We start from the raw sequence: 16,196 nt of genomic DNA, 5'->3' as shown, positions 1-16,196 counted from the left end.
TTAATGGGTTAATGGTTTTAATGAGTTGACTCATTATTATATATATTAGCATTATATAATAATTTATAATAAGTAAATAATTATGTAAAATTTTGAAATGATAACATCTTTAACATTGTCTATAACATTACATAAATGTAAAATTAATTGAAATAAAATTGAAACATAACAATTTTTTATGTATAAGTTTTAACATTATTTTACAAAATTGAAACCAGATTAAAATTGTATCCTGTTGCATATGATTTACTGATAGATATGATTTCATCTCAGTAAGCTAGCTTCAGTGGTAAGATTGCACCCTCCCCTAACAGCTTTCTGCATTGATTTTCAAGAGCAGACAAGATTAGCCAACATTCCTGATCAAAAACTGAAACTAAGGTTTATGAAGCAACCAATGATCCAGAAGCAAGACCAACTATCATCACAGAGACAATCAACATTCTCAACTTAATGTCTTATGATGTTCAGTCAATCAGACAGAGGTTTAAAAAGACACAACAGAAACCCAATACAAATCAAAGAGGAAGAATCACCTCCCACAATTCTCTACGACCACACAACAAGTATTACCAAGAGAGACGGAGACGTTACGACTCACTTTGCTTTACTTCATAACGGAGACGTTACGACTCATCTGTTAAAACAATATATACACATTATACTCACTTTGCTTCAAACCACAACAGAAACCCGATACAAATCGACTAAGCTAAAGGAACCACAAGGTAACTTACTCTGGTGGCTGTGTGATCACATCTTCCAGATCAGTTGGACTCGATCTAATAACAACAGTTTCACCTTCATCATCTACAATTTCACAAGACAAGTGTTACACTTTTATAGACACATATTTCACAAGACCAGTAAGAAAGCATTTTCCAATAAGAAAATATCAAACTATACATGTTGACTAGCAATGATGAGCAATTATTAAACGAGTTTGTCTCAAGTGTTTAGTCCACGTGAGTGAACTCATCATAGAACTAATATATTCAGGAGCTCAATAAAACAAAACCACCCCCAATGACTCACATCCATTAGCACTTGACTGAACGCAAGAAAACAAATTTGAGCTTGTCTAACACTTGACTGTTCTGTTCAACACTTCAACTAAGCGACGAGCTCTAAAAGAAACCCTTATTAAAACTGTAAATGCTAATAAAAAAAATCTTTCATTCACCAAAGCTAGTTACACCGAAAACCCAAATCACTTTTACTAGTTTTGAGAACTAATCAGAGAGCTAATCAGAGAGCTAATCAGAGAGCTATGTTCAAATACACCAAACCCAGAAAAAATACACTAATCAGAGAGCCATGTTCAAATACATCAGAGAATTAATCAGGGAGCTAATCAGAGAATCAAACCAAACGTACCCTTTAGAGCTACGGAGATTGCGACGGTGGCGTGATTGATGATGAAGGTCTCGAGGTCGTGATTGATGATTGATGATGAAGGTCTCGAGGTCTCGTGAGATCGGGAAAAAAATCAAGTCTCGTGAGAGAAAAGAAAAGAGAGAAAGATGAAGAGAAGAAGAGATTGATTTTTTTCCCGATCTTCTTCTCTTCATCTTTCGGGAAAAAAATCAAGTCTCAAGGTCTTCTTCTCTTCATCTTTCTCTCTTTTCTTTTCTCTCACGAGACTTGATTTTTTTCCCGATCTCACGAGACCTCGAGACCTTCATCATCAATCATCAATCACGACCTCGAGACCTTCATCATCAATCACGCCACCGTCGCAATCTCCGTAGCTCTAAAGGGTACGTTTGGTTTGATTCTCTGATTAGCTCCCTGATTAATTCTCTGATGTATTTGAACATGGCTCTCTGATTAGTGTATTTTTTCTGGGTTTGGTGTATTTGAACATAGCTCTCTGATTAGCTCTCTGATTAGCTCTCTGATTAGCTCTCTGATTAGTTCTCAAAACTAGTAAAAGTGATTTGGGTTTTCGGTGTAACTAGCTTTGGTGAATGAAAGATTTTTTTTATTAGCATTTACAGTTTTAATAAGGGTTTCTTTTAGAGCTCGTCGCTTAGTTGAAGTGTTGAACAGAACAGTCAAGTGCTAATGGATGTGAGTCATTGGGGGTGGTTTTGTTTTATTGAGCTCCTGAATATATTAGTTCTATGATGAGTTCACCCACGTGGACTAAACACTTGAGACAAACTCGTTTAATAATTGCTCATCATTGCTAGTCAACATGTATAGTTTGATATTTTCTTATTGGAAAATGCTTTTTACTGGTCTTGTGAAATATGTGTCTATAAAAGTGTAACACTTGTCTTGTGAAATTGTAGATGATGAAGGTGAAACTGTTGTTATTAGATCGAGTCCAACTGATCTGGAAGATGTGATCACACAGCCACCAGAGTAAGTTACCTTGTGGTTCCTTTAGCTTAGTCGATTTGTATTGGGTTTCTGTTGTGGTTTGAAGCAAAGTGAGTATAATGTGTATATATTGTTTTAACAGATGAGTCGTAACGTCTCCGTTATGAAGTAAAGCAAAGTGAGTCGTAACGTCTCCGTCTCTCTTGGTAATACTTGTTGTGTGGTCGTAGAGAATTGTGGGAGGTGATTCTTCCTCTTTGATTTGTATTGGGTTTCTGTTGTGTCTTTTTAAACCTCTGTCTGATTGACTGAACATCATAAGACATTAAGTTGAGAATGTTGATTGTCTCTGTGATGATAGTTGGTCTTGCTTCTGGATCATTGGTTGCTTCATAAACCTTAGTTTCAATTTTTGATCAGGAATGTTGGCTAATCTTGTCTGCTCTTGAAAATCAATGTAGAAAGCTGTTAGGTGAGGGTGCAATCTTACCACTGAAGCTAGCTTACTGAGATGAAATCATATCTATCAGTAAATCATATGCAACAGGATACAATTTTAATCTGGTTTCAATTTTGTAAAATAATGTTAAAACTTATACATAAAAAAAATTGTTATGTTTCAATTTTATTTCAATTAATTTTACATTTATGTAATGTTATAGACAATGTTAAAGATGTTATCATTTCAAAATTTTACATAATTATTTACTTATTATAAATTATTATATAATGCTAATATATATAATAATGAGTCAACTCATTAAAACCATTAACCCATTAATTTAAATGGATTTTGGATTTATCCAAACCATTAAGATAATGGATTGGTTTTATCCATGATCCACAAAGGATTGGGTTCATATAGTTTGGTTTGGATTGGGTTGGTTTACCCATTTTGACACCCCTATTTGTATTCCAATATCAAAAGCTGTATGTTCTTATAAGTTATATTGTTTTTTTTGTCAAAGGGTTTATAAGTTGTATTGTTATATAGTAGTTGTTCTTTTCGATATGCTAAAAAGGTTTTTGTTTTTGTTTTCTGTAACAGCAGCAAAAAGGGTTCTAGAGCATGAAATTAAGGAGCAAAATGGTGTGTCAATGGTGTGTCACTTGCTGACATATACTACATAATTTCAAGCGAATTCATGGAAGTGCGGCGTCACTTAGACCGAGTAGCCAAATAATGCAAATACCATGAAATATTCGTCTCTACACTCGAATTGTATAGTTTTTTTGGCAACCTTTAATTAGATAGTCTATTTTTGTAATATTGTATTAACTAAAATGTTAAAGTTTATATAATTTCTTACTGTTTTAGCAAAATTTTATCATCTATTTATTAATTAAGGTCAAACATATATAAAAGAAAGATAAATTATTTTGTAGTAGCTTTTTCTGTCAACATTAGTTTCTTATCTAATTTTTTTTACTGTTAGGTTCAGTACTTAACAAAAGGAAGTTTTTCTGGCCAGCAACAGAACGAAGTTACAAGAAAAAAATAATAAATGAAATAAAAACTTGCAAAGCTGTAAAGTTGGCTTATGATCTGTTTTTAGTCGAAATGTTTAACTTGCTTTAATTTGTACTAGTTCTCATCGTATCCAGCTGGACCAAATTGATTTTTCTGCTGTAATTTTTATTGGTGATAAACAGAATTTTAGCTGATCGAGAATTATTTAGTTCATACATAAATACTTGAAATTGTTAAGTTGTATAACAAAGGTATCTCTAATGATACTCTATAATATTTCACTATAAAATAGAATAATACTATTATAATATTAGATTTTTTCAGTAGTTTATTCTATAATATAGTCATTTTATAATAGAGTGAAATATAGAAAATTATTATTTTTAATCTAAAAATAGAGTAAAATGAAAACTTTATTCTATATTCCACTTTATAATAGAATAATTATATTATAAAGTAAATTATTATAATAAATCCAATTATATAATAAAGCTATTATATTTTAAAGTAAAAAATATAGAAATTATATAATGTCATTGAAGAAAGTCTAAGTAATAACTAGTGTGTAAATCGACGCACTTTCTCTATGTTAGTGCATATATTTAAGGGATAATTTGTTTAAAAACAATGGAAAATGGCTAAATTTGGGCAATGCCAAGAACAGTATAACTTCAGTGCGCGTGAGACTGAAAGCTTATGTTTAAAGTCTAAACTGTCCTTATTAAATGTCGAATGGGTTTTCAAAAACTAGGTGACGTATAACTCTAGACTAGGCTGACAAAAAAATTTATTTAAATTTGGATAGATTATGCATAGATTTGGTTTAGATTTGCTAAACTTACCTCAATAAACGAAGACACACAATACGTAGGTCAATCTGTGGCCATCATTCTCTGATTTTACATATTCTCAGAACATATATTTGGCTTTAACAGGCACCGACGAAACCGCTGTCTACAATCCCACGAGCAACCATACCAACAAAACTCAGCCGGTGGCTTGAACATGAACATGCATGTGACTGGAAGTGAGCGTGTGAAGAAGATAAGAGGTAAATCTAGGAAATACAGACCAGAAAATGGCAAAACGCCATTGGGTTTTCTTCTTGGACCTTTTTTCACCGTTAGTCAAACTAGTGGAGACGGTGGTGGCTCCGTCGGAAGGGAATCTTGCCTACTGTTAAAAAGATGAGAGGACAATCTACTGATTCTAACAAAAGGCAAAAGCTTCAAATTTTAAGTAAACTTATATACATCTCTTTAACTGTAATCTTCTTCTTCTTCACATGATCGAATTGGAAAGTTCTGGTTGGTTGGATATACCATTTAGTTACAAGAATATATTTTGGGTGTAGTCCTCGGTTATGGAAAAGGTTAGCTGGTTCATTTTATTATTGGATTGATAAAATTTCTTGTAACCCAAGAGGCATTGCTTTAAAAAACCGGTTATAAGAAATGTTAGCATCGTTTGTTTTACCATTTAGCTTGTTAAATGTTTTTGTAACCAATGATGAAATATGTTATCAAGTAATAAAATTGACTTATTGTACAAGTTTGTTGCCTATATCATTTAAACTTTCGTAAGAAATCATTCCCAAGCTTTTACAAGCGTGATTGAACTCAAACTTTAGCCATATATCGAACTTCATTTTTTCAGAAAATATGGAATTAGCAATGAAAATTTTTTGAAATCGATGATAGATGGTTTTTACAAAAACTGGTTATAAGAAATTTTATCATGGCTTGCTTTCCCTTTTGGCTTGTTAATTTTTTTTAAAAAATATTCATTTACTTATCAGTGACAAGATGTGAACTAACACAAAGATCATAGTTAGTTGTCTTATACTTTGTTCAGTGACATAGTGAACTAATCTTGTTAAACAAGTTTGGAGATGAGCTTGAGAAGTTCCACTAATTCGTACTGAAGAGCTAATATGATATATCAAAGAGCTATGCTATGATAATATGATAACTTAGCCGGTTACAATATAGCATGTATGTATATATTAAATCATAGCGTGTGTATAGAGGAGTTTTAGCCGGTAATATATGATTCAAATATTTTATTTTTGATAATAATGGTTATTTGAATCTTAGTCGGTTACAATATAGCATGTATGTATATATTAAATCTTAGCGTGTGCATAGAGGAGTTTTAGCCGGTAATATATGATTCAAGTATATTATTATTGAAAGTAATGGTTATTTGAATTTTAGCTTGGTCATACATATTAAATCTAGCAAAAAGTTTCAGCCTATCCTTTTTATTAGTTGAAGTAGTAGACGGCTACAATATATCATGAATGTATATATATTAAATCTTAGATTGTGTAAAACATATATAGCCGGTTATAAAGGATTCAAAACTATCATTCCTGAAATGATGTCAATTTGAATTTTAGTTTAGCCATACATATAAAATGATAGACAATATTTTATTTGCTAACATGGATAACAACTTGAGAGTAAAAACTCGGGATATTAGACAGTGTTATATATGCAGAAGATACATAATAAGAATCTAATAGTAAAATAGAAAATGGTAGCTGACACATAGGATAACTATTAAGAGTAAAAGGTTATGTTCAATAGTAGCAATTTACATTAAAACTTGGACAGTTAAGTTTCATTATATCCACAGACTTACATAAGACGCAACAAAGTTTCCGAACACAGATCCAATATCTTACAACATTAAAAAGTCTAAAATGGATCAGTTAACAAAATAAACACAAACCCCATATGAGAAATTTTACATTAAGACTATACTTGCATCTGAGCAAGTCATTTCTTGGCCATGGAGAAGATGGGATGACCAGGAATTGTCTTAGCATCTTCTCTCTCTCACAGAAAAATCCAAACCAAGATACGTTAAAAAGAAGAAAGAGAAAAAAAAGTTCCAAGACTCATGCTTGTAAATATCAACAATCCTAATTGCAATGATGTTTACAGTTTTACCCAAAACCTTTCTCTTCAAGTAATAGTTCATGAATTCCTTGCCGGTTGGATGAAATCAAAACGCATGCGCAAGTGAAGTCACCACCACAACAGTTGCCGCACGCAGTCACTGAATGGGAAGGAGTTGTGGTATGGAGTTACCCTAACGCCGACGGGTTCGTGCCCCACCGCGAAAATCCTTTCAAGGATGGGGAGATGTGATGCTGAGAGTTCTTCTCCTTCCATTTAGTTACTGATTTTGAAGAAAATGGGATTTGGTTATGGACTTTAATGTTAACGATGAGAGAAATAGAAGAAAGATTGAAGTTTGCGGATGAAATATCTTAGAGAAAGAAAAGATATTATGAGAGAAGAGGGAGATTTAGTAAATCTATTAGAATCTATTTAGGAGTAAGTACTGACAAAATCCATAACTATGTACTTCATATCTTTCCTTTTAGATTTTGTGTTCTTACGCCGAGATGAAACGACATAGGGATAGCAGTGTCTAAGAAAATAATGAACAGTGTCTCTAATGTTGTCTTTTGGTAGTATGTTAAATAACGTATAATTTTTTGGTAGACATACTAATTTCCCTATATTTAAACGGTCTTAGAAATAACAACATGCACATAACAGACAGAAAAAAACAACAATAGCCTTCATTATTTTTTTGTAACTTAACAATAGCCTTCATTATGATATGATATTTATGTATTAATTTCTATTTTGTCCTTTCTCACTTTTACATCTTCCTTTTAATTGACTCTATAAGTTAAAAATACTTATTTGAATTTTTAAATATTTATAGAAACATAAACTTTTTTCCATATAAATTTTTAAATTTTTTTTAAAACTAACATATATTGATAAAACTATAATAAGATTGTATTCTATTCTATTCTATTTAAAACATATAACAGAATTGTTATTATAAAATCCTCTCTTTCCTCAATCTCTCTTCTTAATCTCCATCTCTGTATCCCTCCATCTTTTCCTATGAATCAATATCGCTCTTTTGTTTTTTTTTCTTTCTGTTTTTTATCTATTTTTTCTGAATATGTTAAATACCTATAAGGTGAAATATTCTACCAAATGGGTCTTATCAAATCGAAGTTTTTAAAATAAAAAAGTGATTTATACGATTCGGTCTCATCCGATCTAAAAATCTTTTTTTTTTGAAAAGAAAAAAATTCATTTAATAAAAATTTTATTTTCATATTATTTTTCCAAGTAATAAATGCCCAGGTTTCTTTCGAATCTCAATTCCAATATGAACCCCACGTTTCATTAGCCCATACAGTTCCTGAAAGAATGCCGACGATTAAAAAGATAAATCCAAGACTAATAATACGAAAACTCTAGTCGTTGCTTTTCTTTATGTTACTTCGAATGGAGCTGTTTCAGCTTTAACCACTCGAATTTTCGATATTCTTTTTTATTTCTCATCAAATGAATGGCATCTTATTCTGGAAATCCTAACTATTCTTAGCATGATATTGGGGAATCTCATTGATGTTACTCAAACAAGCATGAAACGTATGCTTACATCTAATGTTGAAATAATATACTATTATATTTAGGAGCTTTGGATAAAATTGTAACCCTCCCTCCATTCCCTTTCTATATATACTGCGATATTTATTTATGCTGCAAAATGACACATTTTTCAAGATACGGTATATTTTTCATTTTTGTTCTGCTATGCTTATACAGCAAATTGCTTTTATAAATAAATCTGGTTTTCGTTATTTTTTCTATAAATAAAATAAACAAAAATTCAAAATATAAAAAGACAGACTAGCATTTTGGACACTTATTATTGGTAATTTCATCATCAGAAAATGATACGAACCAACAATATAAATTGTTTTTTTTATAAAAATATTTTTTACTTTTTAAATCTCTTTTAGCTATTTTGACACTGTTTACCGTTTTGTATTCAATATTTACTAATTTGTAATCAAAAGAACCAATATATTGTGATTTTTCAGAAGTGAATGTGATACCATTAAAAAGTTGTGGAAAAACTGTTTTCATGAAGTGTTCTTAGTATTCGTTATAACATACATTAATTAAGCCTAGTTACACAAAAACATATCTTTAATCAATCACAACCAAAACTGGCAACATAAAAGTTATATAGTATGGTCCCGAGCCTTAAGACTGTGTCATATCAGATCATAGCCTTTTAGACCTATGGAATCCACCGGATTCTTAGTGCAGTGTCAGTTAGTTTTAGCTTAATAAATTTAACTAATAACTAAATTTTAACGTGTGACTAACTACTAAATAATTTGTTTAAGCCAATAATAGAAGAGATTATCTGAGTCAATGGTCAACTACATCTACATGGAGACACACCACCGCCCTCTTTTAATTATGTAGCTACGTCAAATAGAAATAGTTTGTTTACCAACTAACATAGGTACGTACGTACTTAACTACTTTTTTGTCAACAGGTAATTACTACTTAAACAAGAAGATTATAGCTTTCTTAATTTGCACTAATTAATAAACTAATTTTTTAAATAGTCAGTTGTGTTAAACAATATAATTTCATTTCCAATAAAATTTCAATAATAACATTTTACCATCAAATTTATAGTTTTATAAATAGTGTTATACCAAATTTTGATATAACACTATTTATCATCACAGACATTATATAATATATATATTTTTCATTCAAAAATAACTTAGGGTTATTAATTATTTAAAATTTTAAAAATAAATACATGCTACTATTTTCATATTTTTATTTTATTTTCACAAAAATGAAATTAAAATGTATTTTATGTTTCATTTAAAATTGTTAAATTGGTATTTATTAAATATTCAATATTTGTAACTAAAAATATAAAGTATATTACTTTGTATTTGAATTTTAATACTGTTATATTATATGTTAAATAGTTTAATTTTGTTACAAAAAATAAATAATCTTTAAAATAAAATGATCTAAAATTGAATATAAACTTAGAAAAAATTTTATTTTTAAGTCTCCAATTTTATTTTCATATCTAAATAATAATCAATTAGAAATAATTAATATTTATTTAAATTAAAAATTGAAAGTAGAAAATATTATTTTTGGTGTGAACATTGGTGCAATGATTGAAGATGATAAATAAAATAGAACAGAAACATTAAATCTGATGTATTTCCACACTAAAATTAGTGTTATGTTGGAGTTAAATTTAATCCATTTAAACAATTTAGTCTATAAATCATCATATTTTATAAGACAGAATTAATACATTTTTTGAAAAGAAGTTAGCAAGATGTAAAAAAGATTAGCAAAGCAGATATCAGACAATACCAACTTAATAAATGTAAATATACACATTCAGAAAAAGATTTATGGCATAAACCTAATATTTATTCTTTCTAACAAACCTAATAATTGTTAGGACATTTCCAACTCAATTCCATTTTTTCAAAGTGGAGTGAAAATAAATATGAAATAAAAAATATTCTAATTATATTCTACTTTTCACTATATAATAGAGTTTATTTCGTAAATGAAATAGTTTATTTTTTATTTGTTTATTAGTATATTATAAAATGAAAAATAAAGTATGACTGAAATATTTTTATTCTATAATTATTTTTACTCTGTTTTGGGGAAAAATGGAATTTACATCTTAGACTCTTTTTAATTTGTTTTTTTTTTGAAATTAGATATGATTTCTTTAAAAACTCGGAATTAGCGGAATAGTTAAAGCAAAGTTGCACGCGACGTGAGGCAGACCCGTGAGTCAGATTTTTCATGTGGAGACAGAGTGGCAGTCACGCACGTGTCACATGTCTTTCATGTAATTTAAAATCTTCAGAAAAAATTGAACTGTTTTTCCCCCTTACTATTTTAAAACTCATAAAAATAGTTATTTTAGTATTTAAGAAAAAAAAACTCGTAAAGAGTACCATAATTGCAGCATCATTCACGACTGCTGAAAAAGAAAAGAAAAAGGAAATATTCGTTCAAATAAAAGCAATCCTAATATGTGATAAAAAAAATCCTAAAAAAAGGAAGAGTGAGAGAGCCTCTTGAAGAAAAGGAAGAGACATCGGTACGAGACCAGGGGTCCACGTCAGACGGTTCTGTAAAAGTTTTAGATTCTGACTTTTCCTAACATGCACTTTCCCCGTAAAACTTTTTTGTTTCGTTAATAAATAATAGTGCTGTCATCAAAGGCCAAAGGGTGGCTTTACTAATTTACAATTTAATACGTATAATAAAACTAAGGCTTCTGTGTATTATTCAACTCTGAAATGTTTCTTTCTTGTAACCTTTGCTACGAACGTAGCTTTAGTACATAAACGTGCACATTTTATGCTAAATTTTTACCTTTATTTACTATAACAAGAGCCGCATCTTGAAATCCCTTTTATTTTCTCAACATGTAATCAACTAACTTAATGCCAAAAGAGTACATGAAAATAACACACTTATGAGACTTTTCCACGGCATAACTTATTTGAACCTTTTTGCTGAAAACCTAACTATATTTTACAACCGTTGTGATGTCCGTAGATTTTATGCCAGCTTACAGCAGTTAGGGCGAGCGTCAATTTGACATATCAAATCTCATCACCAGACCAAAGCTCTACCGCGTGTGTTTAGTCCGGGCATATGTAGGTTGCGTGTGAGTCACGAAACCTATGCACATTTCAGCCATCTGCCATTGACTCATGCATTTTGTTGTAGAAGAAAGCGTTCAAATTCACGTCATATTTATTTCATTTTCATATGTAGTGTACTAGTGTAGCTCAGTGACCCGCGTGAGTTCTTAGGAAGATTTATTGGTAGATGAATTTTAAATAATTTATAAAACTTTGAGATTCCTGATGATCGCGTGAGACGATACTTCGTTGATCTTGTTGTTCGAATTCGAGATTTTTTTTATTGTTCTCTAAAAAAGTTATTTAATTCACGATCCTTAGATTTTTGATAAATTACTCTAGATTTTTTTTTAATATGAATTAGAGCTTGATATAAACGCCGTGCATATTTTGTTTTTCGGATTGCCCTATATTTTAAAAAACCATAAAAATTTATGGTTTCACTTATACTATTTTAGTGTATTGTTTAAAATATTTATTTTTTCACTTATCGTGTGGAAATTGTTTTTTTTATGTGTTGGATCAGTTATGTAGTTATACATTATCAATAATTTATATATATTTGCTAAATTTCATGATTACATTTACAATTAGATAGAAAACATTAACAATAAATAACTACGTAATTAAATTATAAATTTTCATTTATTTAATAAAGATAATGTAAAATATTAGGGTTGGGCAAATAAACCGAACCTGAAAATCCGAACCGAATCCGATCCGATAAAAATGAATCCGAACCGATCCGAACCCGACATAAATACCGAATAGATCTTGTTTTTTGGTATTTCGGGTTATGGGTATTATCCAACCGAATCCGGATCTGAATGGATATCCGATAGAATCCAAAACATTCAAAACCCCTAAAAGATCTATACAAAACATAATCTCAATTCTTAATATATGTATTCAAAATACATTAAGATATATTGAACATCTGAAATATTTATCTATTACATAAAGGTTGGTAGTTCTAATACATGAAGATTGATGATTAAAGATGGCTGTTGAATTTTGAAATATTTAGATTTAGATTTAGATTTTGTTTTCAGTAAAAAATGTTTCTCATTTCATGAGGTCGTAGTTTTCATTTTATGATTTGCTTTTCGTTTGATTTTGAATGATCATGGTTGATGTTCTTTTCTTATTTTTAAATCGATTTTGTTTATGTTTTGGTTACAAAAAAATACAAATTAGGTGTTCGAAACCAAAACAAACCAATTTTACTTATGTTTTGGTTATAAAGTAGGTATAAATCAGATATTTTTAAATCGAAGAACCGATTGGGACCCGAACCCGAAAGTACATTGGGTTGTACCGGTTCTTTGAAGATTTACTAACCCCGACCCGAACTCGATAAAATCCGAACCGGTCCCGAACCGAACTTTTAAATAATCCGAATGGGGCTGATTTTGATAAACCCGAAAAACCGAAACCCGATTGGATAAAACCGAAACCCGATTGGAACCCCGAATGCCCACGCCTATAAAATATTATTAAAGATGGTATTATGAGATCTATATCAACCAAGTGAATTTGATGTTGTTGCTAAATGTATTAAAAATACCTTTAAAACATGTAACTATATAGGTTATTTGGGCTGAAATACTGATCATATCTAGTCAAAACATTGGTCCTGCACTAAACTCTTTATTTTTTGCTTAATCATCTATCAACTTCTGAACATACAAAAATGCATTCAGACAAAAAAGAACGTAGCTTGGAACGACATAGTAACAGCTACTAAAATTAAAGTATGCATAACAAAAACGTAACGATCATGAAAGATTTGGATAAATCTCCAAAGGGATGGCAACTTGGCTCACTTCACAATCTGACATGTACCAAAATCGACCAAAAATGGTCCACCTATCTATCACCGGCCACCGTAGACATCTTTAATCTCAATTCCAATTTTTTTAATATCATCATATATGTTGGCTAATTATAGGAACTATATTATACGATTACACGAATTAACACGATTTTATCAATACTCGAAAGAGTCATATATATAGTTTAGAGTAGAAGTGGTCCCGTGAGGGCAGAGAGTGGTCTCTTGCTGCATACAAAGATTCGACCACACCCTAACCATATATTCTTTCGTATCTTTCACTCTCACCATCTATTTTTTCTTTTATTCCCATCATCCATATGCATGTACCCCAATAGTTATTTCTTTTTATGGTCTTTTCACTGAAATCATAACTATTTTAGGTTTGATTGGTAACAGTACTCGGAAGAGTTTTCTAACGAGAATAGAAACTAGTAAACCGTAACAAAATAACTACAAACGGCAATAAATAGTTGTATGATAATACTGTTTTCCATACCGTTAATTATTTCCGTTTCTGGTCGGGGCCAACAACTCTTTTTGTTATTGTTGCTGTTAACCACAAGTGATCCACAACTCATACTGCACACACCAACAAATACTAAGGGGTTGATTTGGCACAGCATTATCACAATCATTATGTTTGTTATTATCTAATCATTATTTATTACAAGATTGTTTAGAATAGCACAATGCTCTCATATGGAGTTTTTGGTAAAAATTTTGTAGTTAAAATACATAAAAATTTAACAATAATTATATATAATTAATTTATTTTTATTTAATAACATAAATTATGTTTATAATAAAAATATATTTTTAAAAATAAAATTTGTGATTAAATATTTTTTACTTTTTTGAAAGAACAGTATTTCATATTTAAAATATAATATAATTTATATAATTGCACATATCATTTATTATTTCAATAATATATATTATAAATAAACATATCTATATTTTTTATAAATAAACAAATTATATGTCATATATTAAATTTTATGATAAGATTATATATGAATCATTTACTGCTCTACCAATAAATAAATAGTGATAATTATATATATACATTGTATATAATTAATTGATTTTATTAATAATATGAAAATATTTTAATCAATAAAAAATACATTTTAAATAATAATATTTCACATTTAAAATTTAATTTATATAATTAAATAAGATTCATTATTTTTAGTAACAAATATATTATCAATATATATTATAATTTAATATATCTTATTTTAAAATAAATAAATTATATATTAGTTATTATGATAATTTTAAAAGGGGAATTGCCACTAATACCACTTTTATATATACCACTTTTCAAAAATACACTAACCAACTTTACCATTAAATTTTAAAGAGTAGAAAGACTACTATACCCTTACATACACAACATATTATCTTCTTCCCCTCTCCAAATCTCATCGTCTAAAAAGATAACTTCTCTCCTGTGAAAAAGTTCGACGACTTTTCTCCGGTGATTTTTCTCCGGTGATCAATTCCGACGATATCAAAGACGTTCCGGCGACCAAATCCAAGTGATAATCGGACGAAATCAACGACTTTTTTGGGTAAATCTAATTACTCCGACAAAATAGACGATGCTCCGGTGAACATTTACAGCTAATCGACGGAGTTCTTATTCTGGGTCGAGACGCACTTCGGTTTCGACATAACGAGATCACCTGCAGAGACATGGCGTGTCTTTTCGCTAAAGGAAACGACTTCGAAGGTCTCTGGGAGTTTCTCCAGCGAGTCTCGACTGGAAGAAGCGTGGTGACCACATCGTCTATAACGTGTTTGATGAAATGCCTAGGAGAAGAAGGTTTTGTGAAAGAGGCGTTGGCTATGTTCTATAGGATGAAAGAGTATCGTTGCAAACCAGATGTCTACGCTGACAATACGATCATCAACGCTCTCTGCAGAGTGGGGAACTTCAAGAAGGCTCGGTTTCTGTTGGATCAGATGGAGTTACCGGGGTTTCGATACCCGCCGGATGCGTATACATACACTATTTTGATAAGCGCGTACTGTAGATACGGGATACAGACCGGATGCAGGAAGGCGATAAGGAGGAGAATGTGGGAGGCTAATAGAATGTCTCGGGAGATGCTGTTCAGAGGGTTTGCACCTGATGTGGTTACTTATAATTGCTTGATCGATGGAAGTTGTAAAACGAACAGGATTGGTCGGGCGTTGGAGCTGTTTGAAGAGATGAAGAAGAGAGAGTGTGTGCCGAACCAGGTGACGTATAATTCTTTCGTGAGGTATTACAGTGTGACCAATGAGATAGAACGTGGGATCGAGATGATGAGGATGATGGAGAAGATGGGTCACGGTGTAGCTGGTTCGAGCACGTACACGCCCGTTGATACACGCTCTTGTTGAGGCAAGGAGAGTGGCTGAGGCTCGGGATTTGGTGGTGGAGATGGTGGAGGCAGGGTTGGTTCCAAGGGAGTATACGTATAAGTTGGTGTTGGATGGTTTGAGCTCAGAAGGAATGGTGGGTACACTTGATGAAGAGGTGCATAAGAGAATGAGAGAAGGAATAGACCACAGATGTCGAAGTGTCATGAAGATCGAACCGGTCATGGCTAGAAAAGAGGTGGTCCGAATCCATGACAACTGAATATTTCCTGCTCAAACATTGTATTTGTACTATTGTAATACTTCATGAATACCTTTTTGTTACTTGTTCATGATAAGAGAGGTAAGAGAGATTTATACTAAAGAGTTGCAATCTCATGAGCAATGAGCATGAACAAGCAGGGATTTAATAGTGTGTGGACATTAATCACCACCAAATGTTTTGCTCCATACTGCTACAGAACACCTACTCTTTCTCAGACAAGCCTGCACAAATTCACTAGCAAATGTTATTTTGGGTCTTTTGGAGTAATTTTACAGGGACCAATAGTAAATTTACCTTCTGTACAACAGCTAAAGAGTTTGGTGAGTGACAGCTTCCAATAGAATGTCTCCAGCAGTTTCC

At 31.1% G+C, this 16,196-nt stretch overlaps 2 long non-coding RNA genes and 1 pseudogene across 2 annotated transcripts; 2 read left to right on the top strand and 1 right to left on the bottom strand.

The window, feature by feature from the left end:
- Positions 1 to 484: 484 nt before the first annotated feature.
- LOC130499722 (uncharacterized) lies at positions 485 to 1,536 on the bottom strand. Its single transcript, XR_008938609.1, has 3 exons — positions 1,378 to 1,536; positions 738 to 810; positions 485 to 637 (listed from the first exon to the last, which is right to left on the bottom strand). It is a non-coding gene; the product is annotated as an uncharacterized LOC130499722 (long non-coding RNA).
- Positions 1,537 to 1,588: 52 nt separating this feature from the next.
- Positions 1,589 to 2,874, top strand: LOC130499721 (uncharacterized). The gene is made up of 4 exons (XR_008938608.1): positions 1,589 to 1,760; positions 2,298 to 2,370; positions 2,471 to 2,571; positions 2,790 to 2,874. It is a non-coding gene; the product is annotated as an uncharacterized LOC130499721 (long non-coding RNA).
- Positions 2,875 to 4,810: 1,936 nt separating this feature from the next.
- On the top strand, positions 4,811 to 15,935 carry LOC108830639 (pentatricopeptide repeat-containing protein At1g77405-like; annotated as a pseudogene).
- Positions 15,936 to 16,196: the final 261 nt, after the last annotated feature.

Source organism: Raphanus sativus, chromosome 9 (genome assembly GCF_000801105.2).
Source record: "Raphanus sativus cultivar WK10039 chromosome 9, ASM80110v3, whole genome shotgun sequence".
Lineage (NCBI taxonomy): Eukaryota > Viridiplantae > Streptophyta > Magnoliopsida > Brassicales > Brassicaceae > Raphanus > Raphanus sativus.
Note: the sequence above shows the minus strand (reverse complement) of the source record. Positions and strands in the feature narration are given on the sequence as shown.